The sequence below is a fragment of the Lepisosteus oculatus genome, chromosome 5, assembly GCF_040954835.1.
Source record: "Lepisosteus oculatus isolate fLepOcu1 chromosome 5, fLepOcu1.hap2, whole genome shotgun sequence".
In the NCBI taxonomy this organism is placed as follows: Eukaryota; Metazoa; Chordata; class Actinopteri; order Semionotiformes; family Lepisosteidae; genus Lepisosteus; species Lepisosteus oculatus.
Window position 1 is genome coordinate 21,235,398 of NC_090700.1, and position 22,950 is coordinate 21,258,347.

At 36.5% G+C, this 22,950-nt stretch overlaps 1 protein-coding gene across 12 annotated transcripts in view; it reads left to right on the plus strand.

Annotated features, from left to right (window-relative positions):
• Window positions 1-22,950, plus strand: part of robo2 (roundabout, axon guidance receptor, homolog 2 (Drosophila)) — a 618,934-nt gene that overhangs the window by 161,049 nt on the left and 434,935 nt on the right. The gene's annotated exons all lie outside the window — the stretch shown is intronic.

Below are 22,950 nucleotides of genomic sequence, written 5' to 3' on the forward strand. Positions count from 1 at the left end.
AAAACTTGATCAAGCTCTGACAAGTTGCAAATTGACAGAGAGCAAATTTCAAGATTTTCAAATTTCAAAGTCACAGATTTTCTATCACATGAAATGTAGGACTTTGATTGGGGCACTCAAGAACATCCATTTTCTTATTCTTATGGCCTTCTTTGTAGCTTGGGAGTTTTGCTTTGGATTATTCTGCTACTGAAAGGAAAATTTCCATTCCAAGGGAGTGAAACAGGCTTTCCTTTTAGTATTTGCATGTGCCTTGTTCAATACATTGTCTTCTACAGTGCCTTGCAAAAGTATTCATCCCCCTTGAACGTTTTCACATTTTATGGTGTTACAGCATGGAACCATGATGTATTTTACTGAGATTCTGTGCCACTCATCAACACGAAGTACTCTATAATGTCAAAGTGAAAAAAATCCAGACATTTTACCTAATTAATTAAAAATAAAAAACAGAAAATAATTAAATGCATAAGTATTCACCCCATTTCTTTGACAAACCTAATTACCTCTAAAGTAACCAACTCTCTTCTCTGAGTCACATAATAACTTGACTGGAGTCCACCTGTGTGCGGTTGAGGTGTTTCCCAAGATTTTAGAATAAATACACCTGTGTCTGGGAGCTTTCCCACTTAGTGCATTTCCAAGGAAACACTACACCTTGAAGACCAATGTAAATTACAAAGCAGATCATCAGACAATTTATCCAAGCTCAGCTGTTGAACACTGTAAAGTTAAGTTGCTATCAGCCTCATATTGATATCCCTAACCAGATTTCTCTTTGCCCAACTGTTCACTTTGGATGGACACTATGACAGTGTCTGGGTGTTACATGTTTTTTTTTTTTTTAGATAAACTTGAGTGTGCTCAAAGGCACTCAAAGGCATAGTCAATGTCTGTGAAGTTTCCATACCCTTCTACTCATATGTACTTTTCTGAAACTTTTTGCTGATGTCTTTTAAAAGTTCCTTGGTCTTCATGGTTGAATGCTTGAAATGTATATCTATTCTGAATTGAAGCGAAACATTTCACACAGATAGAGGCAAAAAATGTGTATACATCACAAAGTTTTAGTTGTGGAGCCTTCTTTAGGTTTGGAACCCAAAGAAGCTGAACTACAACCCAACTGAACTACTTCAGCCAAAATGTTGTTTCTTTTCTTCTCTTTTCAGCATGGAATAAACCTTTACTTGTTCCTTTGCAGCCTCTGAATGCTGACATGGCTACCTACTTGAAATACATCATTTGTTATTCAACAAAATAGGAATCATAGGAAGAGAGTCAATATTTTTTCAAGGCACTGTACTGTATGTATTTTACTGTAGTCATTTCATTTTCAAAGCTTACTCAAATACCGAAGTTTTGAATTGTTTTTCTTTTTAACAATTTCATTAAAAAAGCACCATGAATATCAGTCTGGTACACTACATACCCATAAGCTTAGCTTCTTATGGAAAAGCCTTATTATTTTTAAATGTTTTTAGTAACTGATAATAGTAAAAGCCTTGCACTAATAGTAATCCAATGTTCCCTTTATGTTAAGAACAGAAAATAAAATCCAAACAAGAGGAGCCCATTTGGCCCTTATAAATGATTTTTCAAAGATGGTAAATAACTGGGTATCTTATTAAAGACTTCCACAATATTTTCTGTCCAAATGTGCTTCCTTTTCTCAGTTTTAAATGCACTTCCCTAAAGTTTCTATTCTGTCCTCTAGTTTGTGTTTCATTGTTGATTCTCAATAGCTCCATTGGGTGTGTATTTTTCAAAGACCTTCGAGGTTTTTTTGAATTTTTGAATGCGCCTACTACACATTCTACTAATTGAAAAGGAGCTGCCTAAGCTAACTGATGATTGTGCAAAAATAAAAAGCTAAGCTTTCTAAAAATGCAATAAGTTAATAGGTACTACCATATTTAAATATATGTGAAAACAAATCACAAATAGAGGTCTTTTAAGCATCATTAGTTTGAAAGAAAACCAAACTGCAGGAGCATGGATAAAGAGATGTCCAGCACAATCATATAGAACTTCTAATTTGAAATTGAACAAGTAATAGGTTTATTCCATGCTGAAAAGAGAAGAAAGAAAACCAGCATGGCATAAAAACCACCATCTCTTTTCAGCATGGAATAAACCTATTACTTGTTCCTTTGCAGCCTATGCATTCTGACACAGCTACCCACCTGAATTACTTCTAATTGTAATGGTTTATTTTACCAAACAAAAAACAAACATGAGATATGAGATAACATCAAGATTCTGTTTTCCTAATGTTCTAATTTGGTTAGTAGCGAACTAACAGAGAAAGACCAGAGACTTAATTCAAACATTGCTCTATATAAACTGATCGTTTAAATCAGAACAAATGCGTTACAATGTGTTCTCACCATAAACATTTCGATGTTGATTCAAATGCAAATGAACCTCTTGTGAGCCCATTCCTTAATGGGGGGTGGCTGGGCGGCATGATTGATAGGAAGATTAGCATGCCTGTGTGAAATGCTATGTAATATTTTTAAAGTTCAGGAAAAAAAATATCCTGATATTTTTATAATTAGAAGCTACAATTCAATCAATGAGTTATTAGACTGGCCAATTTCTGGGCATTTTACATGACAAAAGACTCTAGGGACGTTTTGAACTGGGGGAGAACAGTTTATATGTTTCATAATATCGGTTCATCCATGTCATTGCTATTTTTATTAATATTATTTGAATATTTAATATAATGATATATACAATTTATAAAATAAACATATAATATATAGAGTATATTATTTATTTTATTTACTTTTATTATTAAATAAAGAGTTGTAATTATTCGAATTTTATTAAAAACACAACTTGCACGTTGGCTAGGTATTAAACACAGGTTACTAGAGTGGCAGGCAAGCATCTTACCACTGAACTAAAGTATCGCACTGCTTGAACAAGCTAAATTAAATCTACAACCACTTCAGTTTTCAATAATGTTACTAAGCAAATTTACAGTATATAAACATATATTATATAAAAATCACACAATTAGAATGACTGATGTTATAATTGCTTGCAGAGGAAGTAAAATTAACAATTCTGTTTCATTTCAAAATGTTTTTAAATTAATCTATGCAAATAGAAAACTTGCACAAAATTAGTGAGAAACACAATAAAAACAGCATGCTATAAATTTAAAAAATGTTGCAATTATTGCAGAGTTATCAACTTGTATCAACTCCAATGCAAATTACAGTATGAGACCATAAATCATTCAAGTCACAACTGGCCTCTTTTTTATATTTATTTACTTTTAAATACAATATGTTTTTAGGGCCACTATGCATAATATATTTTACAATCAATACCTAAAATTAATTGTTTTTTTAATTACCTATAGCTTCTAATTATTTATATACATACTTCTAACGTGTTTGGTAATCGGTCTATTTTGATATTGTCTATGCCCTTGACTGGTTTACTCAGTCATTGATATGCCTTAGGAAGATAATTTAAGTCAAGACAATAGAATTACATCCTTTAAACAAATACTCTTTCTGACCACATCTCTATTGGGAATTTGATCTCATATAAACATAGTGCTTCATAGAGAACTACTATAACACATCTTCCAGTACAAATTTTTCATTAAACCTAATCTGAGGATAAATTTAAGAAACCAAAACAGTCAAGTGAAGCCTGGTTTGTTAATAAGTTGGTGATGACAATTTTCATAATACATTTATTTTAAAATATGATCATTTTAAAAAGTTCTTAAGAGGAACAATTTGGGTCTGAGATCCATTTGTGAATGTTTTCATTAATCATTCAGTGTTAGAACAGCAGTTCTAGGACTGAAAAAGACCCAGAACACATGGTACAGAAGTTCAGGTGGGTAGCTGCGTCAGCATGCGTAGGCTGCAAAGGAACAAGTAATAGGTTTATTCCATGCTGAAAAAAAGAAGAAAGAGAACACAACGTTTCGGCCGTGGAGCCTTCTTCAGGTGTGAGAGAGACAGGGCAGTAGGCAAAGGTAAAGTAGCGGGAGAACAAAGGTTGAGAGGGAAGAGGAGTGAGAGGCGGGAGCAGGGGACAGAAAGAGAGGCCAATCAAGAGGTGTGAAGTCAGAATGGGTGCAGAGAGGTGTGAAATGAAACTTCCAATGAATGGAGAAAATTTAAAAGAACAGTAATCTGTCGTTAAGGGAAGGGAGAATGTGTGATCCTAGCTGCAGAATAATTTTAGTTTCGGTGGTCTTTCTGATGTATGAGTTCGGAAAACCGTCTTTGAGAACACAGACGGAGAGATTAGAGTGGTCGTGGCCGTCAGAGGTGAAATGAGAAACAATGGGCTTGGAGAGATCTTTAATCTTCACAGCCCTGACGTGTTCTCTGAAGCGGTCTCCGAGTCTCCTTCCTGTTTCCCCAATGTAGATGGCTGGGCATTTACTGCAAGAGATACAGTAAATAAGGTTGCTGGAGGTACAAGATGCTGTCTGGGTGATCCGGAATTGTCCTGAGGGGCCTTGAATGAGTGTGGTGGTGGCTGTGTACTTGCAGGTGATACAGCGAGCTCTTTTGCAAGGGAAAGTGCCTGGTGTGGATGGTTGCTGAGGGCGGTCAAGGGAGCTGTGAATAAGGAGGTTACGCAGATTAGGTGGTCGGCGATATGAGATGATAGGGCGATCAGAAAAGAGGGCCCCAATGGAGGGATCATCCTGTAGGATGGAAAAGTTCTGGTTAATGGTCCTGGGGATAGGAAGTGTGTTAGGGTGGTAAGGAAGCACCAAAGGAATGCGGTTGTTACGGCGGGAGTTCCTGATCGGGTTGATGGTCCGGGGGGTGTTTTTGGCTCGGGCAAGGGCCCTGTCAATCACACTGCTGGGGTATCCTCTGTTGATGAAAAATGAGTACATTTCGAGGGCTTGGTTTTCGAAGTCGATGTCGTCGCTGCATAATCGTCGTAACCTAAGGAACTGTGAAAAAGGAAGAGAGTTTTTAGTGTGGTTGGGGTGAAATGAGCTGTACAGGAGGTAGCTGTGTGAATCCGTGGGTTTGTAATAAACTGAAGTGGACAGTCGGGGGTAGTTGATAGACAAGTGGATGTCTAGAAACGGAAGAGTGGTGGAACGTATGTTAACCGTATATTTGAGGGACGGGTGGAAGTTGGTGAAATGGTGCAGGAAGAATTCAAGCTGATCGTTGGAGCATGTGGCGGCACCGACGCAGTCATCAATATATCGTTTGTAGAGGTCAGGGACATAGCCAGTGTAGGAAGCGAAGAAGCGTTCTTCTACCCAGCCGACAAAAATGTTGGCATAGCTGGGTCCCATTCTGGTGCCCATGGCAACTCCACTGACCTGTTGGTAAAAAAGATTATTGAAAGAGAATGCGTTCAGTGTGAGGACCAATTCTGCAAGGCGTACCAAGGTACAGAAGTTGCAAACATTATGAAATTCAAGTATATAATGCACATTTGCAGGATGAACACAATGAATAAGAAACAACCTAACAAAAATACTTTTATATGTGCATTCCAGGCTAAGGACGGTTTTCTCACAAAATCAAACAGAATATGCAACTCTGAAGATAATACTAAATTGAACCAGGCTTAATTGTGGCTACAAAATTACACCAGAACCTCACAATAACCTTAACCTCCATTAACCCTATATACTGAATATAAATAGATATATAGAGGATAAATATATTGGTTATGTGACACCTGAAGAAGGCTCCATGGCCAAAACGTTGTGTTATCTTTCTTCTCTTTTCAGCATGGAATAAACCTATTACTTGTTCCTAAATAGATAGATATACTATATATAGTTGTAAGACAAATAAAATAAGTTGAACATTGAATTTTATAAGTAGAACATTCAAATTAGGCCTTTTTTGTCAAGCTTAAAACATGTAATTTGGGTTTTATATTATATTCTTGTTGCATGGTGTCTTGAACAACGCTTGCTAAGCTATTAAATGTATTAATATTTGAAGCAATTGGGTTATAAGGCAGTAATCACTTTGATTATTCAAACATGACTAAGAATGCACTCTAGGTGATCAGGGTAATAACAGTGGGGTTCAGTTTATGGATAAAATCCAATAAAGAAAAAATGTTAATATTAGTTCTTTGTATATTTCTACAGTTTTTGCAAATTTTACTAATTAAATCTACCATACTTTATTGAGTTAATATTTAACACTATTTTTAAGGTCTTTATTGGACCATTTGAGTTGAGTTTTTGATTCCAGTATGGCAGAGAATTGCTACAGAATAAGCAAGACAAGCCTCAGTCCTACCAATATATAAACAAATGACAGAAAGGGGGAACAAAGGGGAAAAACAATATGATATAAAGATATTCCAGAAAACCATTTCCAAAATATATCTAGATTAATATAATCAGTTTTGGGGGTTTTATGCACAGTATTGAAAGGGTATTACACTTCAGCTTGTGTAATGGGTAACCACTGCAAGAGACCCATGGAGAACCTATTGTTCATTTACTTCTTAATTTATCATTCTTTTCATTATATTTTTTACAATATATATTTATATCATATTATATATATATATATGCACTGCAAAAAATCATAATTCCAGAAAAGGCACTGAATTGTTAATAGATTTCTATGTTCAACATTTTGCCTTTGTAAGTTGTTGTGTTATTCTATAAAAGTGGCTGTATGCTCAGTTGGCTTGTCTTTCTTCTTTAAATGCATTATATACTGTATGTATGCAATTGTTTGAATTTATGATATGCACTTGAAACAAAGATTTTAAAATATTGTGGAATTTTCTCAAAATTCTTCAGTAATTTTAGGTTTAACATACAGTATGAACAATTGTATGGCTTCTTCAAATCTTGTATCCCCATAAAACCCTTTTGAAACCCTATTGATATTTGGTGATAGTTGTCATCTTTGTGGAGTAAGTGTTTGCTTTGGCATTAATGGTATAAACCATTAAATTTAGGTTTCTGTCATAATGTATGATGTTTCATTTGACATACTGTAATACCACAATGATGATAGTGAAATAAACATGCCTGTGGGCCATTAAACTAAAGTCAGTCTATGACCATTGAAATATAGGTTTATATTAATGAAGCATTTCCCTTCAAATTGATAATAACGTTTATGGGTATAAGCATCTGTCTAAACTGAGAAGTTAATAAAGAATGACTTATACATGCACAGCACCTATAAAATAAACAGTATGCCCTGTGACCAAATGTAATAGAATTTGCATTTAAACTCATCATGAATACAGACCCTATTCATTTGATATACAAAGAAGCTGTTGTAATGCACCTAGTGTTAAAAGCACAATAAAAAGAGACTAGTTTTGCCTATTCCACCTCATTCCAATTTGCTGCTCAGCACCTTTTTTCATATCTCAAACATTTTCGTCACTGCTTTTGTCAGTGCAGTTTTTTTTTCAACTTCTCACAGCAACATTTAAAAACATCTGAGACGAATGTATGTACAAATGAGCTTAATATGTTGTGATAGACTTTTCCTTTTTCTTCATCCTGAAAATGGTTTTCTGGGATTTCTCTTACACGCATGTTCCCTTCATAACCTCAGAGCTTGCTCTTCCGAGCTGATCTATTGTTACTCTGAGCTGTTGTGCCTGGAATGGCCAATGGATCAATGGGTTTCTGAGAAGAATTGCATTATTGTTCAGGTATTTTTGTCATGGACAACTGTTTAGGAAGTACTTTTTTAGCCCGAAAACACATGTAAAGGCCAGTTTGGTGAGTTGTTACTTTTGCATTGTGTTTCTGTACTCTATATTAAACAATTATACACATGAATATCATGATTAGAAAGTTTTCAAACAAAAGGGGGCATTCGGCCTATCTAACCCATTTGGTAGTTAACAGTTAATGGGTTCAATAATCTCATCCAGCTGTTTCTTGAAAGAAAACCAGGGTATTGGCTTCAACTACATGGCTGTGTGTCATGACCACCTTGCTGTGAAATTGCGGGGCGTGTGCAGCTTTAGTGGCTACAGACCACTCCTCCTCCTTCTGGCCTGCCCTGCTCCGGTTGCTGAGGAGAAAATATACTTGTAGCACCCGAATGCAGTAAGAAATCAGTCTGCATCAGGTGCTGTGGGTTATTTAAGTCCTGTCCAGCTTCTCCTCAGCTATCTGGGAGTTCTCCCTACCTTCCTGTTTTTTTCAGTTCTATGAACTGCTATTCTAGATTGATTAGTTCTAGATAGATTGGTTAATGAAAAATATTGTGACAAGACTAATCCTGACACATTTGATAAGGAGACTCAATCAGTGTGACTCTTGTTAAAGTTCATATGGAAGATGTAAGTTCAGATGTAAAGGGTTTTGTTGCATATAATGTAACCATCATGTAAGCTAATTTTGAATTTGCGCAAATTAACAATAGTTCCTAATCTTAAATTGCATTATGGTAGAGGGTTTCATTCAGCACATTTGGCATAATTTCTTTACCTAAAGGGAATAAGGATTAATAATTATTGCTATTTTTAAGTGTTGCCAAGAGAGGCACTGCAAACCTGTTGTCTTGAGGCCCCTGTTGCTTCAAGCTTCCTAGTTTCAGGTAGTTTATGAAATGCAATGCAAATTAAAAAATAAATCTGCTGTCTAGAATGATCACTGTGGATAACTGCAAGTAGTAAATAATGTGAAAATTAGAAAAAAAATGTTTTTCTTGTTAATGCAAAAACATATAAAAATATATATGATAAACACATAACAACTTTGTGGGTATCATTTTTAATCACCATAGTGCTTTTTGAATCCCAGAATAAAAGGATGAACACAACAGTAGGACTATAGAGCAAAATACTGGAAAACTCTGGCCAAGTGTGTTGGGCAGAATTGTAGCCAGGATTAATGTTTATGTCCAGGCTCTTGAGCTTTTTAACAATGCTCATTGATTTATATCCCCAATTGAAGTGGCATCTCAGCGCTGTGACTCAAATTGTGTAGGAGTGATAATAAATGCACATTACATTGCTTAGCGTGGCTCATTTTCACTCCTGACCCTTCTCAGGCACATTAGAGGTGCTGAACACAGGAGAGTGGGAGCTGAAGCTGGCTTGTCTTTGTCTTGCCAGCCATATCCTGCCTTCCAAAGCTTTTGTGACAGATCAGTCCCAGAAATTACTGTATTTAAGCATGTAGGAATAGACGGTTACAATAGTAGCCACTTTGGTGAATTGTAATTAAGCTTTAAGAACACAGTTTTTTTAATGCAAATTGATTTTTTAATTTTAGGTAAAATATATTCCATGCTCGCTTTTAACTGTTTACCATTATTTTCAGAAATTGTGTCTCTTAGACCAAAGTAGAATTTTTAAATATTGCTTACAGGAAAGTGAGTATAGAACTGAATACAAGCCTATAGTTTTGACCCTTGTGTCATTAGTGCTAAAGCCATGTCAACTCTTATACTGTATCTAGAATTGGAAATCTTGGAAATGGATTCGCACACAACCAGTGAGAATCTTCAGAATTACATTATTAAATGTAATAATCCAAGTGATTTTAGGTAGTGTAATTGCTACCAAATGTGAAGATTTACTTGTACATTTTGTACTTGTATCTGTAAACATTTACTTGTTCTGTGATGGTAATTGACTTCCGGAAGACACTAAGATAAGTACTGTTATTGTAGAAATATGCTAGGAATATTATTTTTCTTTCTCATTCCATTTCAGGTCACACTTTGGCATGTAGTGTGCTGATTTCACTGTTGTTTTTGCTCTGCTATTGTATCAGATATATAGTGCCTTCCAGAATTATTGGTACCCTTGGTAGAGATGAGCAAAAAAGGCTATGAAAAAAATTCTCAGAAACACAGGTCAAAATCTAATTGACATATATTTACATTCATATTTTACCTTTTTTACCTGAGTCTTTAGGAACTTTTAAGTGGTCATCCATGACTTCCTGTTTTACTGGGGTATAAATATGAGGTAACATGCAGGCCAAACACCCTTAGTCATCCATCAACATGGGGAAGACCAGAGAATGCAAAAATGAAATGAGACAAAAGGTTGTTGACCTTCATCAATCAGGCAATGGCTATAAAAAATAGTTTCACACCTGAAAATACCCATCTCCACTGTTAGGACAATAACTAAGAAGTTTCAAACAACTGGAGCTGTGATGAACCTGCCTGGAAGAGGACGCAAGTGTATTTTACCCCCACGCACAGTGAGGAAGATGGTTCGAGAGGCAAAACATTCTCCAAGGAACACAGTTGAACAAGAGCAGGAGATGGTTGCATCCTGGGGTCACCAAGTCTCCAAAACAATTAGACGCCACCTCCATGCCAACAAACTATTTGGAGGGCTTGTCAGAAGAAAGCCTCTGCTGTTGTCAAACCACAAACGTAAGCGCCTGGAGTTCACTAAACATCACTGGAACTTTGGTCAGATGAGACAAAAATAGAGCTTTTTGGCAACAAACACCAAAGGTGGGTTTGGCATAAAAAGAGTCAAGGTCATGCAGAAAAGAACCTAATACCCACTGTGAAGTATGGTGGTGGATCTGTGATGTTATGGGGCTGTTTTTTCTTCCAAAGGCCCTGGGAATCTTGTTAGGATACATGGCCTCATAGACTCCATCAAATACCAGGAGATTTTAGATCAAAATCTGGTTTGATCTTCCAGCAGTTCTTTGATCCAAAGCATACCTCCAAATCCACACAGAAATGGTTCACTGACCACAGAATCAAGCTTTTGCGGTGGCCATCCCAGTTTCCTGACCTAAACCTCATTGAAAACCTGTGGGGTGAGCTGAAGAGGAAAGTCCACAAGCAAGAACCAAGGACTCTAAATGATCTGGAGAGATTTTGTATGGAAGAATGGTCTCAGATCCCTATGTATGTCTTCTCCCTCCTCATCCAGCATTATAAGAGAAGACTCAGTGCTGTTATCTTGGCAAAGGGATGGTGCACAAAGTACTTAATGCAGGGGTGCCAATAATTGTGACGTGTTTTTGAGAAAAATGGTTTTTTTTTCCTTTTAATAATTTTACCTCACTGAAAGGTTAGATTTCTCTCCTATTTTCAGTGTAAGATCAAGCTGATAAACAACAAAGACATATTTTTGCTCATCTTAACCAAGGGTGCCAATGATTCTGGAGGGCACTGTAGAATAGTGATCACAAAAAGCAGGATACTTGAGCCACCTTTTCCCCCTGCAACACATTCTTTGTATCTCCCAGCACACCCCACAGACCAGTGTAAAACAGTTATTTTTCATAATTTCACTTCTTACTCTAACATTTACAGTACATCACTAGCTGACCACAGTAAAAAAGCAAGAATTTAAAAGAATCCACAAGGGATGCCTCATCAAAACAAAGGAGATCCATAGCACCTTGTGACCTAAGGCAACCCTCATGAACAACCAGAAACGACGAAACTCCATTGATCAATGGCCAAAACAATCTCTCAATCAAAGCAGTCCTTGGCGATTTGATCCTATTATGCTCCACGCTTTTTCTGTGATTCCAGTTGCAAAGGAAGACAATGCCTGAGCCTTCCTCTGCTGCTTTCCTCATCCCTTAACTTGGCCCCTTGAAACCCTATCCTTGTCATAGCTCATGACTCACAAATGAGGGTTGGGAGTGTCTTTGTGACGTCCTGGGTGTAGGCAAAACTAATTGCTGGGGCCTAATTAGTGAAATGACTATATGAAGGTATAACAATGGATTGTCTACTCTTCCCCTGCCCTGAACCCATTCCAGGCCTAGATAAACCTGTCCTTCAACCCCACATGTCACATCTGAACTGTGTGGTAATTGATAGGCATTTATGCATCATTCAATCTTTGTTGATTGCCAGCTGCCACCCTGTTTACGATAGGAAGCCTGATTTCTCTTTCATTAGAGAGAAAGTTCACTGAACAAAGATGAAAGACAAATGCACCACCCTGACAAAGCCACTGGCTATTATAAGCATGCTTAAAGTCAATATAGTCTCCAAAACTTGCTACCTTACACCAACTTTTGTCACTCTGTGCCACTATTTCTTAGTTTTAATGTGTAAGATATCCACTTAAATTTATATCAGTGTTTTAAGTCTTTGCCTTAAAACAGGTACAAACATACGTTGCAGATAAAAACAATGCTATAAAACTATAGTGGTTCTTTTTCCTACTGTAGTTTCTCGTTTGCTAATCTTGTAAACCCTGAATATTGTCTCGCAGTTCTTCAAAGGATTAAATGTACACTGTAACACTCTATGGGATAGAATGGTGTCAGGGGTCCTTTAAAATAGGCAGGCTGTCATAGTACATACAGTACTTTATCTCAGATGATACATTTAACATATGTTAAATATGTTTTTTACATTTGTTGTTTTTACTATGACATATCACCAAATCAATTGTGAATTCAAAGGTTGTGTATTTCTTTTCATTTGTCAGTTCTACACAGATACATGTGTTATCACACATTTTTAGACATTTATAACAAGGAAATAACCAGTTTGTAACTTATTTGTCACTGAAGAAGACGTCATAATAAATAACTGTTTGACCCTTGTAGAGAAAACCGGTTCAGGGACGCCAAATATGTAATCATAGTGGCTCTCTGAAGGCACCAGTTCTGTAGGGTTTGGGCATTTACTGAGACAATTATTAATTGTAGCAGTAAATCACAAAGTTGATTCTTTTGATGGCTTTAGAGTCCAACCATGCGACATAACTCAAACAACGCACACACACAGGTACCAATACACGAGGATACATTTATTAATACATAGAATATGCCTTAAACTAACAGATCTTATCGAGAGGGTTATCAGAATACAAAAGATATATATTCAATCAGTTACGAAGTGTTACATATATCAAGAGGACATACGTTCAGTATATCATTCATTAAGACCGTTTCATAAATGAACTTGGTTATAACTTCTACATTAGATACTCGAAACAAGTACATAACTCTTAGGAATTAAATTGATATCAACTGGTTGGGATACCAATTGAATTCTTGAGCTGTAATGCATTGAAGTTGAATACTCATCCAATCTTTGGGGATTCAGATCTCCTGCGGGCACAAAGGAACAGTTGCAGGCTGTTGCTGTCCAATCCGCGCTCTCTGGCTCGGTGCCAGGCTGTGCTGTGCGGCTTGCGACGGTGCGCTGCTGATGCTCATTTGTTGGCTTTAACTAGCAAAGTTTGTGCACAGGAGAAAAGATGACTGTGGGTCCCAGCAAGTCAGGAAGAGGACCGGTTCGTTCCTGATGAAGAGCTAGTTCTGAATAGTAATTCAGCTGTCCACAGTTCCGACCTGTTCACGAGGCCTGCTGCTGGTTACTCTCTGGCAACCTCCACTCTAGACTCTTAGAACAAAGGAAAGTTCTGGCACTCGGACACACTGGCCGTTCCGTGGTTGTCCGGGCTGAGTCTCAGGATGGTCAGGAGGCGCACTGCGAGAATGTCCTGCCCTTGGGATTCTCCTTTGAATTCCTTCTGAATCTTGTCTGAATCTCCCAGGCTCTCTGTGTTGCCTGTTTTTACCTGGAGGAACTTCAGCTCATTGATTGGCTGAAAGTTCCATGGGCATCAGAGTCCCACGTGGGTTACTCGGCCCTACCAATCCCTGATTGGTTGATCAAGGTGAGATATGAGTCACTTAGTCCTGACACTTAGTAATGCAGTCCAGATGTCCAACTGGCACTCCCTAGACAGATAGGCGCCAATGGGTGACCATTGATCATGATAGCCAGGCTTAGCTAAGTGCATCCCCCTTTGGGAGCTGTCCTTGGACCTTAAATCACCTTGCATGAATGGTTTCTCTGTGGCTGCACCACAGAGATGAACAGAGAAATGAGGCCTAATTTGGGAAAGCTCAGAAACACTTAATTCTGTCTTATTATTAAGCCTCGCCGCTACACCCTTATACTGACTGACCCTCCAGTCAGTGATTACAAAATTCTTAGTGATAACATACTGTAGCGCTTTCGGGTTCACTTAGGTATGCACCCTCGCCGCTGCCACCTCAGGTCGGCCCCCCACCGCTCGGGACTTGAACCCGGGCCTCTGGCGTCACTCAACAGGGACCCAGCCCATTGAACTAAAGGTTAATCTCCCCTCAGCCCAACGGCTGCGGTCCCTGCTATTCACAGGAAAGGGTGGTGGCGTCACCACGCTCGTAAGCCGGCTCGAACAACCTGCAATGTCCACTGTGTGCGTTACAATATATTTTGGTTTTGTATGTCCTTTAAGAACAGCAAACAGATTCCGTGTCTCCTGACGTTTCTTTCATGAATTTGTCTTTTTGCTTTTCTTCAGGGTGTTCTCATTAATGAGATGTGGATGTGCTGTTTCGTGTTGATTATTAAGATGTTTTCACATGTTTTGTATGCTTCAGGATAAAAGGGAAGAATCAGAACATCTGTTAATCACTTCCAGGCAGTTATTTCCCATTAAATGAAGATTTTTTGAAAAACTAAAACAAGAACCTAAGGACACAATACAACTTTTCAGTTGTTTATGATACACTTGTGTTTTATTACCACTTCCCTAAAGTGGCCAGGGGAAATCACATTTACTCCTGGAGATACTCCAGCAGGATCCACAGAAAAAAAAATCTTTTGGTTGCATGTTGACTTGAAAGATGCCCCTACATTGCGTTGTGCATAAGAGTTACTCTCTAGATTTTAGCTTCAATGCATTGTTTAGCTCTGTTTGAAATATGAGATTTCAGTCAGCTTTATGTTCAAATTATGAAGTCAATAAAAGAAGGTGATAAAATATTTCAATATTACAGAGCTTTTCCTATGTAATAGTCTGACGACTAGCACCCACTTGTTAAACAATTGGTAGAGAATTACACTGTCCTTTGTCCTTCTGAGATTTCTGTTATCAGTCTTATTGTCATGGATATAGGGTGACCTCTAAATTCAAGTACTTTTGTTTTGTGCACAACTATGCCACCTTGCAGTTATAATTCGGCTAGGACCCTTTCCCCCCTACCATGGGTGGTTTTCACCTCCCAGAACCACCAGTGAATCCACAGAACAGACAAAGATGGGTGAAAAGGTGACCAAAACTTGCCCAGTATTCTAAATGAAGTTTGTATATTTTAATTTTAGCATAAATTGTGTGGGTTTCCTCCAGGTGTACCGGTTTCCCCCCACTGTCCTAAGACATACTTGTAGAAACAATTGGCTTCTTGGAAAATTGTCTCTGGGGTGAGTGAGTGTGTCTGTGTCTGTCTGTCTGCTGTACATTGGACTGGTTCCCCTTTCACTGTGTATCCTGGAATTTCACACCTTAAACAATGTATAACAACACTGCATACCTCATAAAAGCTGTCATAAAAAACTATAGATTAAAACCGAAAAATCAGAAGCTTGTGAAAACGTATTTGATGCATCTGCATTTTGCAGAAGATTACAAGGATAATCTGATGAGCTGCAGAAATTAGGTTTGTTAGCATGAAAGGAGATGCATTTATTTTTATCACAAAGTTACAAGTATCTTTTTTGCAGTGAGTAAAACAAATCTTCAATCCACAGTTCAGAAGCTTTGGGCACCTTTTATGTATGTATTTTGTTACATGATGTAAAACAACTGTTGAAACTGGTGAAGAACTTTGCAGTCCTTGTTTGTGAGTTTTTCCTAGGTACTTACCTCAGTGTCTTATTTATTGGTTAAACAGCAGTGTTTGGCATCATTGTGTGTGCCCTCCCCTGCAGGCCTTTCCTAATCTCATTACTTGTGCAAGTGGCTCAGTGTGAAGTCTTTTTAGCACATTTCAAGGGACAATTGGGAGGGGGGGTCAACTGTCTTCCTAAGACCCCATCTTTATCTCCAGTTTCCAGCTGTGCTCTGCACATGTACAGGGAGGTATTTCTGATTTAGGTGCTGAAATCTAGATGTAGCAGTTTCCATGTGTTAACCCATATAATTAAGGGCAAAATAGTTAGGAGACATCCTACCAATAAAATCTCTCACCTTCAAAAGCTAAGTGTTGCTCATGTTGTGCTTCAAAATGTAGCTAAATCCCCTGCTATAAGCTCCTGCCATTTATTCCTTGGAGATTTCAGACTCTGCCACTGATGAGAACCGACCAAAGTTGTGCTAGAAGGTTACAAAGAGTAAGGCATCACTTTACTACTTAGGCTCTGTATGAATTTGGCAGATATCAGTCTCTTGGGAACCAAAACAGGATTAAAGACCAACATGGCACATGCAGAATTTCTTGTTTGCTTAGTTTAGATTTCAAAACAAAGCTAGTGCCTGGTTTGCTGCTCTTGTTTGCTGATAATATAATTTTAAGTTTCAAGAGCATATTAAGCAGCCCATTTACACACACTTGATGTTTCTAATTATGTTTTATAACTGATTTATCTTGCAAACCATACATATCCAAGATCCACTGGAACTGCTGTCCTACAGTTCTTATATGATTAACTGCAGGCTTTTATATTGCTGACAGCAATATGTGCTTACAAAAATAGTAGTCAACACATAATTCATGGATGAAATTGATTATGCAAAGCCAGTAAAGTCTGACCACAATGCAAATATGGAGAAGCAGAAGCTTTAAGAAAATGAAATATATATATATAATTATAGACATATATATATATAATTATAAACAAGCCTAACTATAGTCAGTTTCCATAGGAAAGATGTCTGAAGCATGGGGCTGTTGACTGTACAATGGCACATTCTATGGTAAGATGCTTTCACAAGTCACATGGTTTCAGAGAATACAAGCTGATTATTAGAACAGGAGTCTCTTAAGAAAAATATAAGAAAAAACAAACATATTTGCCTTCTTAGTAAATCTGTCCAAACAGTCCAGAACATCCAAGCAGTTCTGACAGATGGCAGCTGGTGCTGCATCTACAGTATGTTAGAATACACTGTCGTCTTTTAACACAAAGAATAATGCAATTAGAAGCTGCAATTACATCATGACAAGTAAGTAATTAACAATGATGTGTATTAATAAAACGGTAAAAATACAGTAACAATGCCACAGAAACCTTGGAAATGGACAAGAACAAACCACTTATCTTCAAAGTATGATGCTAGCCTTTGCCTTGTAACTTTTGTATACTGTACCAGAATATTCTCTGTCTTGGTGGATACACAATCAAATGATACAGGATCTCTAAAGAGAGAGGATTTGCAACTCTGCAGGCTCTCCTTAGAGTGATTTGAGTTCAGCTGTTGAAATTAAGAAGACTGTATGAAAAACTGAAGTTTTAATTGTACATTTATATATTCTATTTACTTATTAATGAATATTAAAATAGATACATCCAAATGTCTTGGACTTTGTAAAATGATTGACAAAAATTAATGCAGATAATGACCTCAAAGAAAACAGCAAACAAAAAGAATCTTAGCATAGCATATTAACATAAAACAATTCATTATAAGTGCCTGGTTCACATCATGAAACTGAAGTTTAAATGTATTGTCTTCAAATGTATTTCTTTATAGCAGAACAGTATTCAATGGAATAAATCTTTGTCTAGACCTGTGACACTTGTGTGTTGGAAGATCTCAAATGCTATGGAAAATGTCACCAGGTTAGTATTTGGATACATAACTAAAGTTTGAGTTTACAGCAAATTTTCTGTTGGAGTCTTAATATAAATGAAGCTTGTTTCTGTTAAGTGAAAGCCTATAAAGAATTATTACATAATATTATTCAAACAGAATATATTGTTGTCTGTGACTGGGAATAAAGAATAGTTTCAAAGCTCCTTTCATTTCAAAAGGCCTTTGAAGAAGACTAGACATTTTTAAATATCAGTAAAATATAATTAAATAAAAAGAATTTCTTGATAATTTCTTGTCTTTTTGTTCACTGCAAGACAGGTGCTGAGAACTTACAAAATGATTAAAAGGATTGATTTACCTTTTTTGCATCTGTAAAATCTTTATTTTTCAAACTCCAGACTTCCATTATAGCAGCCAATAGTTAGAATAATTGTTTTGTGGCTTACAGTAGAAAATCACATTGAATTGGTTAGCATTTCTACTGCATAAATTCTGCCATAAGAGCTAAAATTAATAGCAACATGTACATTACTTAAAAGATAATGGTACCTAACCTTGAGACTACATTTTCTGTATGTGTATGCAGCCTCCTATGCTTTCAATTCAAAGTAGACGCCAGAGATATTGCATGATAAAAGCTCACTCTTCTCGGGATGTAACTTTTCAAATAGAAGATTCAGTGTTAATCCAAGTAAAGCAGGATATATTAATGGTTTTACTGACTGTATTTTGGTGTGTGGGGGCATGTATTGATATAAATGTACAAATGTTGAGGAAACGTCCTCACAAATAGAGTAATGTATAGGTACTGTAGAGTTGTCCCTGGAATGGAAATAAATCAAATGGTATTCATCATTAAATCTAAAATAGCCCAAACATATTTGGTTCAGGTTCCTTTGTGATATTCAGTTTTTGTTAGGTACTGAATTAAATCTATAATGCTTGGCATACTCTACATTTTCAGTGTTAATTTTTCATCATGTGCTGTCCTTTTAAATTTGAAAGCAGTTGAAAGTTTTCCTTTAGAGTTTATAGGTAGCTGTTTAACTCTCACATTTTCAGTACAGCCAGTCATATGTCAGTAAATTACATATCTGCATAGGGTTGCACATTTATTTGCACTGACTATTGAACAAGACATCTGATGGGGTTCACTATAACACATTATAAAGAGCACAATAGTCAGATGCTACTCCATCGATTAGCCCCCAGCAGCTGGACAGTGATGCTGGCATCCCAGATTCTTTCCCCTTCACACAGTCAAAGGGAAGTCCCCACAATAACCGAGATATAAAATGTATCTGGGCATATATGGGAAACAGGTGATGAAAAATTTAAATGAAATGAAACTTCTTTCAAATCTGAAAGTACCTAAGTATTAATCTTGGGTTTATTTTCACCCTCCATATAGTAATATTTGAGTGGAGTTAAGGATGGATGGTAAGGATAAAAATAGTTAAACTAAAATGGTTTTATTAAAATGGTTATGGTTAGTAAACTTAAAAACTGATGGTCAATGGGAAGCTCCCATTAATATAAGAATGCAGTATTATGTAACACATGGGAACAAATGTAACACTCTAACCTAAGTATTTATTACAAAAAATCTAGCGACTAGCTTTGTTAATTGGTAGACGTTTTCCTTTGAACTGGCATATGACATAAACAAAATGTTACTCTGTGCTTCAGACTCATTATTTCATGTTATCTGAAAGTTTGACATGTCAGAGAGTAATTTGTAATGACATGTACTCAGTACTGTTAGATAAACCCCAAGTGTTCATTTTTGACACTTTCAGAAGCAACCTAACAAAGATGAGTTCAGACAGCTGCTATGTTTTGCAAACAGCTGCTGATGTTAAAAGGAAAGAGCCCTCAATTGTGACAGTTGGAAAAGTCCCATGGAGAGATATGATTGACATGTATTTCTGCTTTTCAGGAAACACAATATTATTGTGTTAGTAAAAAACAATAATTTACCAAACATGTTGGCACATTTTAAAGAACAGTTTTGTTTTTTTCTGTAATAAACATGCATTGCTTCTGCTCACCGTATGGCAAGGATATTTTTTTATATCCTTGTGCAATGTGCTGTATTATACAAATAATGCCTGTACCTGCCTTTTCAATCCTTGTTTCCTACTCTTACTTTTCACTAATTTATTGCTGCTCCCTCAGGGGAATACTGTTAATCCAGCAATTAAATATTTACTTGGCTGAGGCACTGGATACACAGTGGTCCACTTCCCATGAGCCTAACAGGAAGCTGAGGAAAGCAAAGCAAGTTTCATTAGGGGGTCCATACAAAGGCTCCATCACAGCTTGACTTCTGAACCTGACATTCTCTCAATTTGACAAAAACCCACTCAAGTATTGCTCACTGCATACAGAGGTAATTTTCCACATTCCAAGCTGAAAAACTAGCTCTAGATTTGCTCTCCTGCAGAAGAAACAAGACAAAGCTAGAATTCAGAAGGGCACAGCGGCATATATTTACCACAACACACACAAAGGAATGATGCCATATGTCTTCAGAGGCACTTTAAATTTCATAATCGAAACATTCACCTGTGCAGAAGGTGTAGTCAACACGAACAGGAAGATCAGAGGAAAACTTGAGATGAGCAACAGCTGACCTTGGAACTGAGGGAGCTCAAGAATGATGTTGCGGTACCTGCTTCACTTACTCTTACAACTGAAATTCTTCTCTGACTTTTCCAAGAAGCCATCAGACTCCTACTTGTTGGACAGTTATTCTGGAGCCTTCCATTTCCCAGCTAGAAATTTCACACTGTCCTTTAACTTCAGTGAATCCTCAGGTACATTTCTTTTTCACCTTTATATCAGGTTACTTAAACGTTTATCAGTGCTTTAGATGATAACAGTTTGTCAGCGGTAAGATACAATTCAGCCATTTGTATGGGTCATGATAATAAGAGGGTTACATGCCACACTCAATAACACCTGAGTGTCACCACTCAAAATAAGCTACTGTAAATGTTCTCAGTATTGGAATATATAGCCTGTAATATACATCCACATAGAGTACATTTTATATTCTGTGCAACTTGTAGTTATAGGTCCTCTTCTCTTTTCAAAAATACTTTAATTACTGAGCTTTGTTAATAATTTAGAAACATAAATGTTAACTTAAATTGCTTTAAAGCACATTCCACAAAAGACAATATGATATACAGGGAGACACTATAATGAGGCAATGCTTGTTTAAACTGGGGCTTTCACAGTTTGAATTTGAACTGCAAATGAATTATTTTTATGTAAGAATATGCAGTAGCTGGCAAAACTATTTGCTGCTGTGCCTTGCTTTCCTATCATTTTAAATTTGAAATAAGTCATCTTTTCTTTACAATTACACTACTTGGCATTGCTGCAATGTAATTACAAACACAGAGCTTAAATTAATGTGATATTTGACATTGTGTACAGATTCACTTTCTAATTTCCAGACCCTGCTATTTTTTAATATGCTATGTTTTGGTTCCATGATTGCATTAACAGTCGCTGATGCAATTGCAATACACAAACCATCCATAAACATTTTAATACAATGTTAGACTTTCAACACAAATAAGAAAACAAATTTTAAATGAAAAGTTGTTCCATACTTATTTGTGTCTGAAGGCTTACAAATGAAAAGAAATTGCTTTCAAAATAAAGGATATTGTTCCTGTTAGCACCTCAGCTCTAATGTGTATATGTACACAACATTATAAAATAATTAATTTGTATTTACACTGTTTTCCTTAAATATATAATTGGCTATCCAAGTGTCAGAGGGTTTATATCTATATGTAGATGCTTCTTTTTTTATACCACATCCAGCTAATAAATTGCATTATGAGTTTCCAGTTGTTGTTTTTTTCAGTGCAGGCCTTTTATTTTAACTGTTTCTTTTTTTTTGAAAAAAAGAGAGAAGTGTCTGTTACCATTTTGGTATCTTATCTCTGTTTTTTTTCCCTATCCAGAAGCATAAACAGTTATAAATCAGTTAGAAGTATCACAGAGTATCATAGAGTCCCATAGTGTGACTATTTTGCACCTCACATCATAACTTGTGTACATCAATGATATAACACTCTATACTATTATTAATATTAGTAGTGAAAATCAGAAGTCTAGTAACATACACATGCACATGTTTTATGAAAGTTAGATATATATGCAGTTATTTTAAAAGCATGAATACAATATCAATTAAATTTTTTTTTTTCCCCAAGATTAATAGGATATGGGTATTGTACATTGACTGCAAATAAAACCTTGTCTGTTTTGCCTATACACAGAATGGAGTTGTTAGACATTCAGAAGGAAGTCGAATTGTAATCTCTTGCGTTCTCTCTTGTGTATAAATATTTACCCACTGAGCCTCTGTGCATGCATCCTTTCTAGCAACCCTTCCTCCACCCCATCTTCACCCTTGCAGCAGTTTCTCTGCTTCATTCGTTGGCGTAAGGAGAGTTTGGGAAGCTTTGACTTAGGGTCGCAGCTGTCCTTTCCTCAGACAAGTGAGTTAACGACAAACACTAAAATATTAAGTATCCTAGCCTTTTATATTTCATCTTCTTGAAGTGTTAATTAGAATTTGGCCGAACTACTGAAACATTGCTGTATTGAATTTTGTGCGTATCAGCACAATAATACTGTAGGATCTGTTTGCCTTGAGATCAGTCTGTGTTAATGTCATCCATCTCATTAACATTTTACACAAAATGGTATTAATAATTTTATTGATGGATAATATTGACGGTTAGACTGTGCCTACTGCTTTGTAAAGCACAATACCTTTGGCATTTGCTGAACCTAAATCAAACAAGATCTCATTACTTCAGACAGGGTCTCTTTAACAGTCTGTTGTATCCTATAAAAATGTAAATGTGATTGGCTGTGAATGCAAAGGTAGATTGTTTATCCATTTGTTACCAATATGTCACATGCTGAATAATTTAAGATATATAGTAATGGGTCATAGATGGAAATGTTGTCTCATTCAATTGTTGTCAATATTTCTTTCCTTTCACATGTGAAAATGAATTCAGCATGAAGCAAGTTTATTTCATTCTAAAAGATCCTTTTTGATTTATAATGTCTAATGTATTATGGACCCTAGTGTAATGTTAAATTAGTTAAATGTTTCTTTACCAATGAATCATTGTTCATTAGTACCACTTCTCTTATTCTTCAGTAGTCTATACTGAATTTGTTGCGAGAAAAGACAACACCAGTACTATGAAGATTTATTGTATAGCTCACTTTAATTTGAAACAAAAAGCAAAAAAACATCCAACTGTTACTTCAATTACAACTTAATAGGTCAAATAACTATTCAATGAAAGATGTTTAATTACTATATTAATATTCATACATTAGTCATCCCATACCTTAACATCCTCAGAGACATCTGTGGAACATCCTTTG